Below are 17,722 nucleotides of genomic sequence, written 5' to 3' on the forward strand. Positions count from 1 at the left end.
GAAATGTTGAAGTGTTACATGTTATTATAAATTAATGATGATGATGTTGATGTGGATAATGACACACTTGGTTTTAGCAGAATTTTGATAATTCGCTAAGAACTTAACTAAGACGTAATAACCAAGTGTTGAATTGCAAGGCATAGTCTAGGTGAAGTATCACCAAGGGGGTCAGGGCATTTATGAGAAACATGTTAGTATCGCATGACTAGAGATCATGGTGTGCCTTAAATCGTCAAAAATCTCTAGGGGTTTGACAAAGGATAACGTATTGGCAAATAGAATAAGATAGGCAACTAATGAGGGTCGCAACATGAGCATTAGGGACGTCATGATTTGACACTGTAGTGATCATGCACATTGAGTCAAATAAGTTGATAGCAATGGTAGTATAATCAAGGATGTGAGGTTGCCTTTAGTGTAGGAACAAGATCCTTAGTGTCGAGTGCGGTCACACATTGGATAGTCGGTTGTTCGACTCTATGCTTGCTCGAGGGAGGTCACAACAAGTCGTCGATGATTGGGTGGCAATGGCATAACACTACCTATGGTGTAACAAACATTCCAATAGCACACAGTTGAAGACATGCCTAACCTAGGTTTAGTGAAGGCATGATTGTGAGGCGTATATTGGGTGATATGAAGGGATTGTTGGTCATGCCCAACTCATGAGGTCACATCAGTGTTTTGCATCAACTAGATTTCGTTAGCAATATGGGATGCTCAAGCGAAACAAAAAAAATTGGTAGCATGACAAATGGTATCAAAGCTACTGTGGATATTGTGAACATCTCTCTCCACCACTAACGCCCCTCTTATCGAGTTGACATGTGGAGCCATGTTGACGAGGATGTCACCAACTTTAAGTGAAGTAGAATGTAAGGCCCCTAACTTAGAAAGCCATTGGCAATGACAAACTAGAGGGCGTGCATGGGTATGTTTGGCAAGCTACACGGCGAGCTCATCTCTTGGTAGCCATGGTGGTTGACTCCTGATGTAGCGTGGGATGATGAGGATGGTGTACTAGAGTGTGAGTGTGAGTGAGCATGCTAAGAGGACCAAGGGGCACTTCTTCTTCATGTCCTCTGACAGGATGAGCAGCTAGTAAGGGTCGCATCATAGGATTCGTTGGGGACAACGTGATTTTGCAATGCAATGATCATGCACATAAGGGCAGGAATGTCAACAGTGGTGGTAGTATAATCAAGGATGAAACACTACCTCCAACAAAGGAATATGATTCTTGGTGACTATCATGTGGGGGCTTGGATATACATCGAACACAATTGCACATTGGGCAATCAGTTGTTCGATTCTATCCTTGGCTCGAGGGATATGATAGCAAGTTGCCTATGGTTGGGTGGAAATTTTGCGGCATCATATATAGTGAATCAATCATTCCAATAGTCCACACAGTTGAAGACATGCCTGACTTGGGTTCGATCAAGTCATGATAGTGAGGCATATTTTAGGTGATGTGAATTTGTTAATGGTCATGCCTAACTGGTGAGGTCACATCAGTACTACGCATCAACTAGGCTTCTTAGTGGTATGAGACACCCTAGTGGAATGAAAAGTCTAATAGTGTGACAAAAAGTTTTTGGCCTACTAGATTGGTTTGTAAATACTATCTTATTTATACAAAGTGAAATTTGAAAATAACGACAAATATAATGAATATTGTGTCTATATATCAACCAGGTGTAAGGATTATGGTCATATTTATGGATAGATTGTTTAACAAAGCATCCACTAAGAGATAAAGATTGGGAGAACGTTATATGACTTCTCAATCACTAATTCACTCTAGGTCCACATGTAAATCAACTCTCAAATGTTCTAGAGTTGTATTCCCTCCATGTAGATATTATTCTTCAAATCTAGGAAAGCAATGAGGCTTTTATTCAAATATTCCCCTCTACACACCTCCCCTCCCTACCCTTGCCCATCCATTCCCCAAAAGTTAGATGTTGGGAGTGAGAACCTCCTTAATCTAGGGCTCCTCCCAAGGTTCAATAGCCATGCACCCTCGCCCCCAAGTATTCACCAAATGACATCATCATATAGTGCATTGGCCCTGTCATGGTGATTGATGACTCGATTGAAAAACCTTCTTCTCTCTCCCATCATTTTGCCTCAATTTCTAGTACTAGCATGCGTTTACATTCTTTATAATTATCATGGTTTTGTTTCTACACTCTTTTGGTGTTTTTCAACTATCTACTTAACTTCTTTTATGCTCTTGATTAAGCTGTATTGGGAATTGCTTTCGTACTAGATGTGTTTTTGAGTCCTATTGACCTATTTATTATGGCCATTTGTTGGATATTAATCAGATTATCTTATTTTATCTTATCTATAAAGTTATCTACCTTTGAAGGGGCTAGCGCCTATCATCATAAGGCATCCATAAGAGGGGGTTGAATTGTTGCTAAGCCATGAAACATAACCTTATTCATTATTATTACCTTAGTTATAATTATGTTGACTTGTTATTATTGCTTTATAGACCTATTTATCTCCTACATATACATCAAGAAGAATCATTTGAAGGATCATCCTATCATGTGCACTTGATGATCATAATTATAATAATAATCTAATTTTATGTCGCAACCAAGTAAAACACCAACCAAATGGGTATATGATGCCCCCTCGTTTGTGGGACAAGGGGTCCCCTTCAGACAATGATTTGACAACTAAAGTCTACAATGGTGTACATACCCTATCCCCCTCTAGATTTGAACCTGTGACTTCCTAGGAAAAAATACATGTTCTTGACCATTAGGCCCACTCAAGTTGTTTAAGGAAGGTTCCCCCCTTGAAAACATATGTTCTTAACATATATTGTAATAAAATGTTGCCCCTCAAAAATGATTCTCATTCACTCTTTCTTTCACTTCATTAAAGCCTGGAATTTTTAAATTAGGCATTTTTTATGCTTATTTGACGCTTTGAGTCAAACATTTGGTATGAAAGTGTACAATCATTCATTTAGTTTCCACAACCAAGTCATCGTACATTTTTCACTATTAACTTTTTAATCATTGAATTCATGTGGAAATTCCATTATTTTTGGTAAAACAATGATATATGAATATAATGAGCTCCCAGTTAAGTGCTACTTGTGGGATTGAATAGAAGACACTCCAAGGTATTTTAAGTGGAAATTTCAAACCCATCAAGGTAATATTGTAGAAATGGCATTTCAAATAAGTTCACTCACCTAAAAAACAACAAAAATAATAGTTTTCAGTAGCTTCCACATAACTTTCTCTTAAATAATTAAAATTAAATGAGGCTTGTGGGAGTTTGAAGTGGACATATTAGTCTACTACAATATCAAATTTTGAACACATAAGATAATAGAAATCAAATTTACATTAGTTGCAAGATTAGTTAGCAGATCATATGCCAAATCAAAAGTTTACAAGGGTTCTCAAGAGAACCCAATTTTAATACTTTGCTCTATTTTGTAACCATTAGATTTTTCGGCTAGAGATATTTATTGACATCTTATATAAACACAAAGATTTGTTATTCAATGGGTACAACTACCTCTATGGAACATACACATAAAAAATATAGATCCGTTCTTAATTAGATGCCCATATACATGTGTATTGGTACCTACAGAGCAGTACCATATTAGGCAATATGTTTATGGGTTTGATCTTTCACATACCCTAGGGTATATCAAAAACCCTTTAAGCATAATTAATACCATGATTAAATAAACCTTCAACTATCTATATCTATAGTGCCTCAAACATGACAGTTTAGGGATCACTCTTTCATTCATGGGAATCAATTAGTATGACTAAGGGTGAAATCCATCCTTCTTAGTTAGAAATGTGAAATACCAAAGAGGTGTTAATGTTGGAAACGTAGTGATATAATAATGACACTTCCTTATAAATGAGACCTTGTAAAACCCTAGCCCACTATTTCTAAATGCACTAAACCCAAATGCAACTCATATAAAGGCTTCTTAAGGTTTGTCCTTGACATGAGAGAGAATGAAGAAGTGAAATTTAATTTTTCCAAGTTGGAAGAGTAAGCATGGAAATTGCAATGGAAAATAATGATGGCATCATAAATATGGTAAAGTAAACAAATTTCCAAAATTTTAAGGACAATCTAAAAGTGATGGCAAGCATAGATGATCTTAAAGACACGAAGGAGACCTTATTAAGGAGAAAACGAGTTTCCTTATCCTGAATTCTCCATCTCAAGGAAAGGAAAAGAAAAAGAAGAGGATCAAGCCCTAGTTAGAAATGGAGAAGCTTTTAACATAGTTGGAAGGCAAAAGGATTGAGTCCCAAACACTTGATTAGTCATCACTTCAAGATCCATGTCATCATGGTTTCAACTTGAAACCAAGGAAACACTTCTTTATCGAGATTGATATGAAGAATCTTGATAGTATATCCAACAACACGGATATGCCAAATGAAACAATTATTTGATCCACATAATGTTCCAACTCTCCAAAAAGTATGTATTGTGTCCTTATGTTTAGTACCTAATTAATTTGTATGGCATTGATGACTTTGTGAATGCAAAAAACACTTTTTTTTAATCTCTTGATGTATTTTTATGAATGAATTGATTATGCATTATGGAGATGCTATGAGCAACAACTTCTTTATCACATCAACAAATATTAGGCAAGGACATCTAGTTATAGAGAACATTCAACGATTCAAAAGTTGACTCTTGGAGTGAAGGACCTTCCAAATGATAAATTGTTGGATCTCTTTATGGGTACTTTAAAGGAGAGCATTCAACATGAGTTGTATCTTTTGAAGCCAAAATTCTTGGAACTTCCATTATTGAAAAGAGAGATGAAAGTGAAAATATAAGTACTAGAGGGGTTGCCACTAATGCCTAAAAAGGGTGCAATGTTACCACTCCTAACCTCACTCAACCTACAAGATTGACACCAGAGAAAGTGGGTGAAAAAAGAACAAGGGGACTATGTTTCAATTGTGACAACAAGTATAGTAAGGAGCACAAGTGCAATGAGAATAAATTATTCCACAAAGAGGAAAAAAATAGTTGGAACCTCCCAAAGATCTAGAACTAAAGAGACTACTCTAACCACATCTTATCGTGATCTAGCTAATATTAACACTCCTCAAACTCTCAATGTAGAGGGATATATTAAGAAAAAAAAGGTAACAATGTCGATTGATTATGGTCATGCCCATAACTTCATTAACTAAGCTTAGACAAACTTATTAATTACTTTATACATCTCACATCAAATTTTCAAGTAATAATTGAAGATGGAGACACCATAAATTGTTTAGGTAAGTAACATAACATTAAGGTCATTATGGAAGATTATTGCTTGGTTAGCCTACTATTTGTAATCCAAATGGCTACTCTTGATGTGGTCTTAGAAGTTTAATGGTTACAACAATGGGAATAATAACTTTTAATTTTGAGAGGCTTTTTTTTGTTAGTTTATGTGAGTCTTGAGATGATTGGCATGACTAACCTGTGGCTTGAGTAACCATGATCCATGGGCATTGACGTCATCAAAATCACCTGGGGATCATAGCATGGCTAGATATTTTCATATAGAGTTTCGAACCCATGACCTTTACACCACAAAGTGCCTTAATAGAACACCCTATCATCGTTTTCTCTATGCCCCTTGGGGAAATTAAACTTAAATGTATACAAAGGAACCCATTTAGAGTGATAACCTTTAAAAACATGACAAAATTGTCAAAAGTGGGATATTGAAGAGTAATTAATTAATGTGCTCATTAGATGTTCAAATATATAAACCCCATGTGCCTTTAAATCTCTAAAGAGTTATTGGTAATCATTCCAAGGTATTAATCAAGATGCCCAAAGTTATTCCTCTTGCTCAAAAGCGTGATCATGTTATTCAATTGTTATGAAGCAAACACCTTGAAAATGACAAAAAGTAAATGAATGCAATCCACATCAAGGGGGAAACCTCCTTTTATAAAGAGTACAATGTATAAGGCAAGATGAGATGATCCTAAGACTAGGTCTCCTTGGTACATATATAGGAGACATAGGGTGTAGATTATAATAAAAGGGTACAATGAAAGGTTTTGGATAACCTACTAGCATAAATATAAAAAAAGCAACAACTCAATATATGGGGCTTACTATGGGGTTTTAGGGTTAACATGGGGCTTTGTCTAGGGCTTAACATGCCCCTCCCCTTCAAAAGTGTGTTGTTCACAACAATTGATTAACTATGAGTTTTTCTACATGAAGAACTTATCCTCCCATGTCACCTCTTTCATTGGTAGGTTCTTCCATTTTATGAGGTACTCAATAATTACTCAATTTCATAGCCTCCTAATTCTTGTTTTGAGGATTGTTTCTAGTTCTAGTATGATTTTCCCTTCTTCGTTAATCTCTGGTAAAATTGTTTAGATTGGGATCTTGTCATTGATTACCTTCTTTAAGCAAGAAACATGGAATACTATATGTATGTGTGAATATGTAGGCAACTCTAATTTGTAAGCCATGCTTTCAACCCTTGGCAACACCTTATAGGGGCCATAATACTTGGGTGTTAATTTATTGTTTCTTTTGTTGTTTGAGGGACATTTGTTTATATCATTGTAACCTCAAAAATACCCAATTCCCCCCTTTCATATTCTCTTTCACTATGATGTTTATTTGCTTATTGTTTCATCAAATTTTATGTTATCACCATGTTGTCCTTTAGTAGCTTGAGAACCTCCTTTTGGTGCCTTGTGTTGAAAATTGTAACTAGGTTCAGTCTTCATTATGATGTAATTGTAATCATGACATTATATATTCTTTATAAAGAAAGAAAGAGAAAGTTTTTTTTTTAGTATGGGTTTCATACTCAAGTTTGAGTCAAAAGCTGAGTGGTTCCTCTAAGGTATCTCAACACATGTTTAGTTGCCTCCCAATATAGTTTGGATGGCTTAACCATTGCTTTAATAAGATGGTTAACTACCATATGTCTGGTCGTGTGTCCACCAAATACATAAGTGAACCCACAAGCTTCCTGTAAATAGTAGCCTCCACTACTTCACTTGATGTAGCATGTTCCTTCCTCCAATTCCCTACTAGAGGAGTCTCTATGGGTTTGTTGCTCTCCATGTGGAACTTCTCCAATATCTTGTTGGCATACTTGCCTTGAGAGACAAACAATTCCTTATCTCCTTGCCATACTTCCATACCAAGGAAATAATGCATGAGCCCTAGGTCCTTCATCTCAAATTCTCTTATAAGATCCTCTTTGCAAGATTTGACCAACTTCCCATCACCTGTTAGAATTAAATCATCGACATATAATACTATAACCAATAATTTACCTTCAACCAAAATATGGGAAAGGTTTGCATCTCCTTCACTTTTTGTGAAACCCAACCTGGTGAAATCATTGTCAATCCTCGTGTACCAAGCACGAGGTTCTTGTTTCAATCCATATAGTGCTCACTTGAGTCTACACACATGCAACTCTCTATTTAAGGTATCAAATCCTTTTGACTGCTCAATGTACACCTCTTCCTCAATCACTCCATTGAGGAAGGATGTGTTCACATCCATATGATGTATCTTCCATCCCATCTACACTGGAAGAGCTAGAATAAATCTAATTGAAGAGTACCTTGCAACTGGAGCAAAGGTCTCCTCGTAATCAATTCCCTCCACCTGAGAGAACCCTCTGGCCACAAATATGGCCTTGTGTTTCTCCACACTGCCATCTTCTACTTGATTTACCTTGTAAAGCCATTTGGAACTCACCACTGACTTGTCTGCTGGTCTTGGGACCACTTCACAAGCATTGTTTATGATAATGGAGTCATACTCCTCTACCATGGCATCAACCCATACTGGTTGCTACACTGATTCCTCGAATGAGGATGGCTCAATCTCTACACTCTTGCTCATAAGAGCCATGTATCCAGTGTACTGATCTGGTGACCTCCTCTACCTGCATTGTAGTGTGGGTGCTCCCACATTCTCTCTAGCATCATGCATCAACCTGTCATCTTCTCTGGTGCACTTCCTTCCATCTCTATATGTCTCTACATGAGTGGGTGCTTTCACTCTCTACTCCTTTGCATGTGGCTTCTCCACATCATCCTTAGGTTCTTCCTTTTTGAGCAAAAGCTCCTCATTGTTGGGTTGTGTTATATTCTTTCCACAACTAGCCCCAGTAGTGAAGTTGAGGGGTTAGAGGGGGGGCAACCAACTCTCCCTTCGTTGTGCCGGGTGCAACACCCCGGGAAATTTTTTTTGGACCCTCTATTAGGTGGGCAGACCTACCTATGGTTTTGTGCATGGATTTCACACATGGTTTTAGGTGCGATGGTTTTCGGTCCATGGTATTTTGTAGATTTGGTCAAGGGAACTACAGTTATGTTCTAATCTAGGGTTATGCTCTCGCCATTGTTTATTTTATATTTTTAGAATTCGTATGCAGGTAAGTTCTATATGGGGTTAAAACCTACATTTGGTATCAAAGCTATTTTGGCTTCATGGGGACACCTTTGTTGATGAGGGGTTTTTCTCGTGCCTGTGGTAGACCCTATTCAGTGGGAGATCTGCGAGATCGATTCTTGTGGTGAAAGAATATGGCGAGCAGTGAAAAGATAGAGATTGAGAAATTTAATGGTCAGAGTTTTGAGTTGTGGAAACTCAAGATGGATGATTTGCTGGTGGATAAAGATTAGTGGATCGTGGTAGATCCAGGTACTAAACCAATGGCAGTGTCCAATGAAGAATGGAATAAGTTGGATCAGAAGGCAAAAAGCACAATACAATTGTGTGTCTCAGATTCAGTATTGCTGAAAATATCAAGGGAAGTTACGGTGAAGGCTTTGTGGGACAAGTTAGGGACTTTGTACCAATCTAAGTCTCTTGTGAATAAACTGTTCCTACGGAAAATGATGTATAACCTGAGGATGAAATATGGAGACTCGGTGACAGAGCATCGAAACACATTTAATACTATGGTAAGCCAGTTATTATCTATTGATATTAAAATTTCAGATGAAGATAAATGCATCAGTTTGTTGTGTTCTCTACCAGATTCGTGAGATAGTCTGGTTGTTGCAATAGGTAGCAATGAAACTGCCTTGCAGTTTCATGAAATAATATCATCCTTGTTGACAGAGGAGATGAGACGGAAAAATATGGAGAGCTAGAATGGTGATGCCTTATCTATATGAGGACGGTCCCATAATAGAAACAAAAATAAGTCTTCGAGTGGGAGATCTAAATCTAGAGGGAGATCTAAATCTCCAGGAAAACTTGTAAAGGTGTGTTGGAAATGCGGAAAGGAAGGGCACTACAAATGGGACTATAAATCTAAAGCTCTTGAGAAAGGAAAGGGATCTGATGATACTCCTTCTGCAGAGGCGAAAACCACCTTAGAAGGTGGGGGTGTGTACTTGGCTTCTTCTTCAAGTACACATGTAGATCATGAGGCATGGTTGATTGATTCAGGTGCATCCTTTCACTTCACTTCCCATAGAGAGTGGTTCTGCGAGTATGAGAAATATGATGGTGGTGATGTCTTCTTAGGGGATGCCAGGAAGGCTAGAATCATGGATTGCAGAAAAGTCAAGTTGAAGTTGTAAGGTGGAAGGATTAGAACACTTCTGGGTGTTCTACATATTCCTGCATTAGCCAAAAATCTTATTTCTGTAAGCAAGTTGGATGATGCAGGTGTAAAAATAGTGTTCGAGAAAGATACATGCAAGATGGTTCGGGGAGCATTGGTATTGATGTGGGGAGTTCGGATTGGAACTCTGTACAAGCTGCAAGGTAGCACTATTATTGATGGGTGCAACAATTATGTGGTTCCTGAAAGTGGAGCAGAAAATATAGTGGTCTTTGGAGAAAAGACCATGTTATGGCATCAAAGGCTTGGACATATTGGAGAGAAGGGCCTTTGAATACTTCATGGTAAAGGTATGGTAGAAGGTATGTCTAATAGCTCTCAGGATTTTGATTTCTGTGAAAATTGTGTATATGGGAAGTAGAATTGGGTGAGTTTCCCCTCTGGTTGTAAGAGGGCAAAACAAATATTAGAGCTTGTGCACAGTGATGTGTTTGGACCTGTGTCGGTTCCATCATTGGGTAAGTTTGTGTACTATGTATCATTTATAGATAACTTCTCAAGGAATACGTGGATATATTTCCTCAAGAAGAAATATGAATTCTTTGACATGTTTAAAGAATTTAAGGCTTTGGTGGAAAACTAGACAGAGAAGAAGATAAAGGTGTTCAGGACAGATAACTATGGAGAGTTTTGCAAGAAGGAATTTGAAGAGTTCTATAAGAAGTGTGGTATAGCATGACAGAAGACTACTCCATACACATCTGAGCAAAATGGAGTTGCATAAAGAATGAACAAGACTTTGATGGAAAGGGCAAGAAGCATGCTTAGTGGTGTCGAGTTAGGACAGGAATTATGGGCAGAGGCGGTGGAGATTGCATGTTACCTGGTCAACAGATCACCTTCATCAACGTTGGAGGATAAGAGTCCACAAGAGGTATGGATTGGTAAGAAACCTTCTCTTTCACATCTGAGAGTATTTGGATGTGATGCATATGTACATGTTCCAAAGTTGGATAGTAAATCTGAAAAGTGCATCTTTATTGGGTATAAGGATGGTTTAAAAGGTTATAAGTTTTGGAACCCATTAACAAGGAAGGTTGTGTACAACTGAGATGTGGTGCTTAGAGAGGTGAAAGATGTTATTAAACATGAAGTCCTACCAAAGGAACTTGAGAAGATAGAGTTTGAGCTAAAGGAGGAAGAATCAAACTCTGCAGCAGAAGAGGAATCAGAAGATGAAGAGCCACAAACTCCGGTTGTGAGAATATCAGTTCGAGAAAGAAGGCAGCCAGAAGGTATAGTCAATTTTCTTTCTATTCAAATTTGTCTTTATCTATTACTGATGATGATCCCAGAACTGTGAAGGAAGAAGTAGATTCAGAGGATGGAAAACTCTGGAAAGAGGCCATGGTTGATGAAATGGCATCTTTGCACAAAAATGAGGCTTGGGATCTGGTGGAATTGTTGGCTGGAAGGAAACCCATTGGTAGTAAATGGGTGTACAAGAAGAAGATGAATGCAGAAGGAAAGGTGGAGAAATACAAATCTCATTTGGTAGCAAAAGGTTATTCCCAAGTGTCGGGAATTAATTTTGGTGATATTTTTTCTCTTATTGCCAAGGTAGCTTCTATTAGATTACTTTTATCTGTTGCTACTGCTTTTGATTTTGAGGTAGAACAGATGGATGTGAAGACAACATTTCTTCATGGGGATCTGGAAGAAGAGATCTACATGAAGCAACCTGAAGACTTTGCAGTGAAGGGTAAGAAAGAACTGGTATGCAAGTTAAAAAAGTCTCTGTATGGGTTAAAATAGTCATCAAGGATGTGGTATCAGAAATTTGATACATTTATACGGGGACTTGGCTTCACCAGAAGCAGAGCATATCACTGCATATATTTTAACTTAATTAGTTACCATGTTATTTATCTGGTCTTTTATGTGGATGATATGTTGTTGGTTGGAAATGACAAAGAAATTAACCATGATTTGAAGACCCAATTGTCCTCCAAATTCGACATGAAAGATCTTGGTGCTGCAAACTATATTTTGGGCATGGAAATTAAACGAGATCGAACAAAGAGGAAGTTATGGTTAAACCAGAGGAAGTATGTCGAGACAATACTGCAGAGGTTTAATATGCAGGATAGTAAACCGGTGAAGGTTCCTATCCTTGTAGGTGTAAAATTATTTGTTGACCAGTGTCCCAAGACATAAGAAGAGGAAGAGGAATGTCCCGTGTTCCATATGCAAGTGTAGTCAGTAGTCTGATGTATGCAATGGTCTGTACTAGACCAAACATTACACATGCAATGGGAGTATTGAGAATGTTTATGTCAAAACCAGGGAAGGAGCATTGGACAACAATGAAGTGGGTTTTTAGGTATTTGTGTGGCACTAGTGATTATGGTTTGTGCTACCAAGGAAGACCAGGATTGGACAGAGTTTTGGACATCTGTGGCTTTGTTGATGCAGACTGGGCTGGAGATCTAGATTAGAGAAGATCTACAAGTGGGTATGTGTTTAACCTATTTGGAGGTGCAGTCAGTTGGACGAGTAAGAGACAATCTGTAGTGGCATTGTCAACTACAGAGGCAGAATACATGGCAGCCACTCATGTAAGCAAGGAAGAAGTTTCGTTGCAGAGATTGTGTTCAAGTATGGGGTTAGTACAACAAGCCATAAGGATAGACTGTGACAGCCAAAGTGCAATTTTATTGGCAAGTAACCTTGCTTATCATTCAAAGACAAAGCACATTGATGTTCAGTATCACTTTGTGAGGGACATGGTAGAAGAAAAAAAGGTGTTGCTGGTAAAGGTGGACACTTTGAAGAATATTGCATTGGACCCTATATTTGGTGGGCAGACCTACCTATGGTTTTGTGCATGGATTTCGCACATGGTTTTGGGCGTGATGGTTTTCAGTCCATGGTATTTTGTAGATCCAGTCAAGGGAACTACGATTATGTTCTAATCCAGGGTTAATGGATTGGGGTTTATGGATGCTTCATCATGTATATATATGTATTGTAACATTGGAAGGAACATAATGAAAAATCAATCTGGTAGTCCCGATTTTGGGATCTAGGGGAAAATAGTTGTTTATATCTGTTTTATGTGTTATGCTCTCGCCATTGTTTATTTTCTGTTTTTAGAATTCATATGCAGGTAATTTCTGTACGGGGTTAAAACATACACTCATCTTCTTGTAATTGAAGCTCCCTCTCAAGGGAACATCTCATGGCCTTCTCTTCGTCAAACTTCACATCTCTACGAACCGCTATCATCCTCTGAGATGGCAGGTACACTCAATAATTGTGAGGTGTATTAGTGTACCCCACAAATATGCCCAACTCAACTATTGGTGCTTGATTTTTCCTTGCATCCTTGGTAACATGACATTAAACTAATGAACCAAAGATCCTGAAGTGTGCCAGATCTAGTTTCTTACCTGAAAAAGCTTCTTCTGGTGTACTAATCCTGAGAATCTAATGAGGACTCCTGTTATGCACATATACAACTCTCTTGCATGCTTCAACCCAAGAGTGCAACGGTAGGCCTTGATCATGTAACATCGCCAGTGCAACTCCGATAATACTTATGTTCTTCCTTTCATCGACTCCATTTTGTTGTGGGTTATGGGGTGCTATTAACTCCCATTGAATGCCTTCTGACGCACAAAAGTTCTTGAATTCATTTGACACATATTATCCACTGTTATTTCTCCTGAGAGCCTTCACTTTCCTACCAGTGTCTTTCTCAACAAGTGCTTTAAATTCACAAAATTTAGAGAACACCAAGTATTTCTTCTACATGAAGAAAATCTAGCACTTACGTGAGAAATAATCTACAAAATACCACATAATACCTGTGCTTGGCTGTGGAGGCTGTCAAGAACGGTCCACACACATCTGAGTGAACTCTATCAAGGATCGCTTACACTCGACTGTCCTTATCGTGAAAGGAGGCTTTGGTGTAATTCCCTAATGTACACCCTTTTCATGTATTTATCTACTCTAGTGCACCCTTAGGAAGTGTTGTATAAATCTACTGCATGATCTTCAAAGCTCCATGGTGAAGATGGCCTAATATTCTATTCCATAGTTCACCAATGTCTCGACTCTTCTCCTTCTCTGCTTTTGTGCTCAATGCTGCACTATCTTCTACATCAAATTTGTAGAGGTTTTTCACCTAAACCATGATCCACTTCACTTGTCATCTGGCTATGCGATGAAGGAAAGCCTTTCCTTTTTTAAATATCACATCATAGCCACAAGTCCTCCAACATAGTAACTAAAACTAAATTCTTCTTCAAACCCGGAACATACATGACATATTCTAATGTGAGAGGAGAACCAAACTCCCTCTGAAAAGTAACATTACTGATGTCGATCACTCTATACCTTCCATCATCTCCCATCTTGATGTGCATTTGGAGGTCCTTCTCCTCCAAGTCACTGGAAAATTATTTATTGCCCATCATATGGAATGAGGATCCACTATCTAGATACCACACACTACCCATCACCAATGTCACTATGCATGTAATGAGGGTGAAATCCAACTTGAATTATGAAGCAAAAACTTCACCTGCCTCTCCTTCTGAGGGCGTCTTAGTGGCCTTATTATGCAGACACTTTGTGGCATAGTGTCCCGACTCATGACATTGAAAACATTCAATCTTCGACAAGTCCTTCTTCTTGTTGCCCTGACTGAAATCTCCTTTGGATTGGAATTTATTTCTTTTCCATTTCTTCACCTTTCCATCTAAGGCACAGTTGTCCTCATCATCATGCTTGGATGAGGTTCCATATTTGTTGCTTCCCCTCATCTCTGCTTGCACCAAGTCGGACCACAAATGCTCCCACTTTGGTAGATGCCCCCTCCCATTTACCAAATCCTGGTAGTTGTTCCATCTCTTGGGAAGGCCTAAAAGTGCTAGGCTAACCAAATCATCTTCATCAACTGTAATACCAATGCTCCCAAGCTCATCTCTACATTAGGTGAACCTGCTCAAGTATTTTGGTATTGTTTCGCCCTTCTCCATCTTGATCTTTCGAAGCTTATCCTTCAATTCCAACTTCCTATGGTCACTGCTATTCTAAATCAAGTCTATTAAGTCTTGCCACATTGCATATGGTGTATCCTTCTTGTGGAGGTCCGAGACAATATTATCTTGAACTCCTTCTAGTATGATCCTTCTCGCCTTTGCAACACATTTCTTCCACTCTTCCAGATCTTGAGCATTTGTTGTTGGAGGCTTAGTAATATCATTGTCAATGAATTCATTTAGCATGTTGTCTTCCAACACTACTTCCATATTTTCCTTCCAAGAAATATAATTCGAACTACCCTCAAGGGCATATTTGAGTCTCAATCCGTAGAACGACATCCTGTAGGCTCTGAAGAATGATCTTGCAAATTTGATTTCACCTACAAAGACAAACTCATTTTCTCCTCTTCTAGTGTGATTTATACACTTATACCATGTAGAAATTCCTTGTAGATTCAAACTAGTTATGTGATTTAATCTATCTACTCATCAGCAGAAACAATTAATCGATTAATAAATCATGAAGCATATAAGAGAATTAATTCAATCAACACATTACACAATTATTTCCTGGGGAAAGCCACCACTGAAAACCACTACTATCTGTATATTGCATTAGTCAGAAAATATGAGAAGATCACACTTCTTTGCTAAAGCCTGATCAAACTCTGCACTATCTCTATCTAACTCACAACTTCCTAGACACGCCTAGTGTTGATCCTCATGATTGCTTCATTTTGACACTCTCCCTTACTTATTTTTCCTTTCTTTGACCATCATCATCAACTCAATATGCATCAAACTACAAGGTTTTTGACATGGTAAGGTATTTAATTGTCTTATCTTTCATATGTAATAATGTTCCTTATTATTGAGTTAATATTTGTATTAGCTACTGAATTCGCACGATTCTGCAACTAATCTATGTTTCTCTAGTCGATTCCAAGGTTTACCAGGATCAGAGGTGCCAGCTAAGAGGAGAAAGATATGGACAAGTGGAGATTCATCCTGATGCAGGAGCATTCAGCTCAGCAATTTGATTATATTGTAGTTAACTTAGGGCGTTTTGTGTTTTCAAGGAAGTTGGATTCCTATGTATGTAATTATTAATGTTTTGAGTGATTGGAATTGGAGTTAATTAGATATTGTGAGGATATTTGTAAATGCTCTCGAATGTAGGAGAACATGAGTGATGATGAGTGATTAGTGGGGATTGAGAGATTTAGAAATCAATTGTAAGTCTTAGATTAGGAATTGGTTTCGTGATTTTGGGGATTAAAGAGGATTCTTAGGGATTAGTGGAGTCAAAAGTGGACTAAGAGGATATTCAGGATTTAGTCCAGCAAATTAAGGATCTGAACCAGAATTGGTTAATGGAACCTTTTGTATAAATGTAAGCCTAAAAGGCATAGAGTCAGTCAGTCAGTAGTCAGTCAGTCAGTTAAGCCTAAAGGCAGGAGAGGAAAGGCCACTGATATAGAAGATCAGGTCGAGAAGAAATTCCTGTGTAAATGTTTGTTTGTTAATACAGAAGTCCAATTTTTGAGTTCGTGTGATGTGAATTATAGATTGTGTGTGAATTAGAGTAATTATGCATAACATAGGTTGCAAGTGTGTAGAATCAAAGAAGAAGTGCAGAGAACCGTGTACACACAAACAGTATTGGAGAAAACCTTGAATGTTACAGTGACGGTATGACTGTAAGGTTTCCTAAAACCCAAGGATTTATGAAGGAAGCATAAAGGCATGAAGAAATGAAGTAACAGAGCAGAGATCGAGATCAGAACAAGTGAAGACCATAAGGCGTGAACAAATACGCAGGCAGAAAGTTGAATGGGCTATTACACAGTAAGAAACAAAAGAATGTAATAATGCACAGGAACCGTTAGATCAATCAGATCAACGAACAAGAGAAAGGGAGATAGATGGCCAGGATTAAGTGACACAAAATGAAGTCAAGAGTTTAAGGTATAGAGTGATCGGACCGTCCGTTTAATGGGTGATTGGATGCATATCACTTCCGAAAGTACGCACAGGGTAACGTGTTAGCATAAAGACGGAGCGGTCTTGAAAAGATGGTAAGTGGTATCTCGTGTGCCCTAAAGGTGGGAAGTGGTATTCTAAAATTTCATGGGATTAACCTTAGCAGCCAACACATAGCACGAGAAAACTACTTTTCTCGCACGCTCTCGACCTGATATCGGTCGTGCAATATTTCATGCGAGATTGCGCGATAGCCATTGGATCAAGCGAGATTGATCAACGGTGGAGATCGGCTAAGCTAGTAGGCGAGCGGGTGACACGATAGCCGTTGGATCAAGTGGGATTGATCAATAGTGGAGATCGGATAAGCTAGTAAGTGAGCGGGTGATGTGATAGCCGTTGGATTACACGGGATTGATCAACGGTGGAGACCGGCTAAGATAGTTGGCGAGCGGATGACGCGATAGCTGTTGGATAAGATGAGACAGATCAATGGTGGAGATTTGAAGTGCAGGTTGAGCGTCGGCATATGTGCAATGACTTGTGGAATGGTGGAAAGGTTAAGGTTTTAAGTATGGGTTATGAAATATTTCTATTATATGGGAATTATAATAGAAATAAACGGGGTTATTGTATTATGGTTTAAAGTTTGAGTTTTAACCAAAGTCTAAAGACTAGGGTATGGTTGATAAGTGCCGAAGATGAAAATAACCCAAAGTTGAAACCTGTGGAATAGTTAAATGATTTGTTTCTGCATAGAGTTTATTTAAGGAGCCTTAAACCTTGATTTAAGAGAATTTTCACTAAGTATGGAATTGTTGGGATGCATAGTGTGACATGCAATATTATTTGCATATTATGGGTATATGCGGCTTAGGCTGCATTATATGTGGCTTAAGCTGGCATGTTTTGGTATCAAAGTAGAACAAGGAAATTCTGCATGTAAGAATTCTTTGAAAAAAAAACTTAGAACAGAGTTACGTTTTGAAGGTGTATATGCAGGTAAAAGAAGATTTGATTTTAAATCTGACAAACACTAGGCACACAGAGATAAAATGTAGCAGAATTTGCAGATGCAAAG

The sequence above is a fragment of the Pinus tabuliformis genome, chromosome 6 (genome assembly GCF_031772625.1).
Source record: "Pinus tabuliformis cultivar Carrire ecotype Pingquan chromosome 6, CPIR1, whole genome shotgun sequence".
NCBI classification, from domain to species: domain Eukaryota; kingdom Viridiplantae; phylum Streptophyta; class Pinopsida; order Pinales; family Pinaceae; genus Pinus; species Pinus tabuliformis.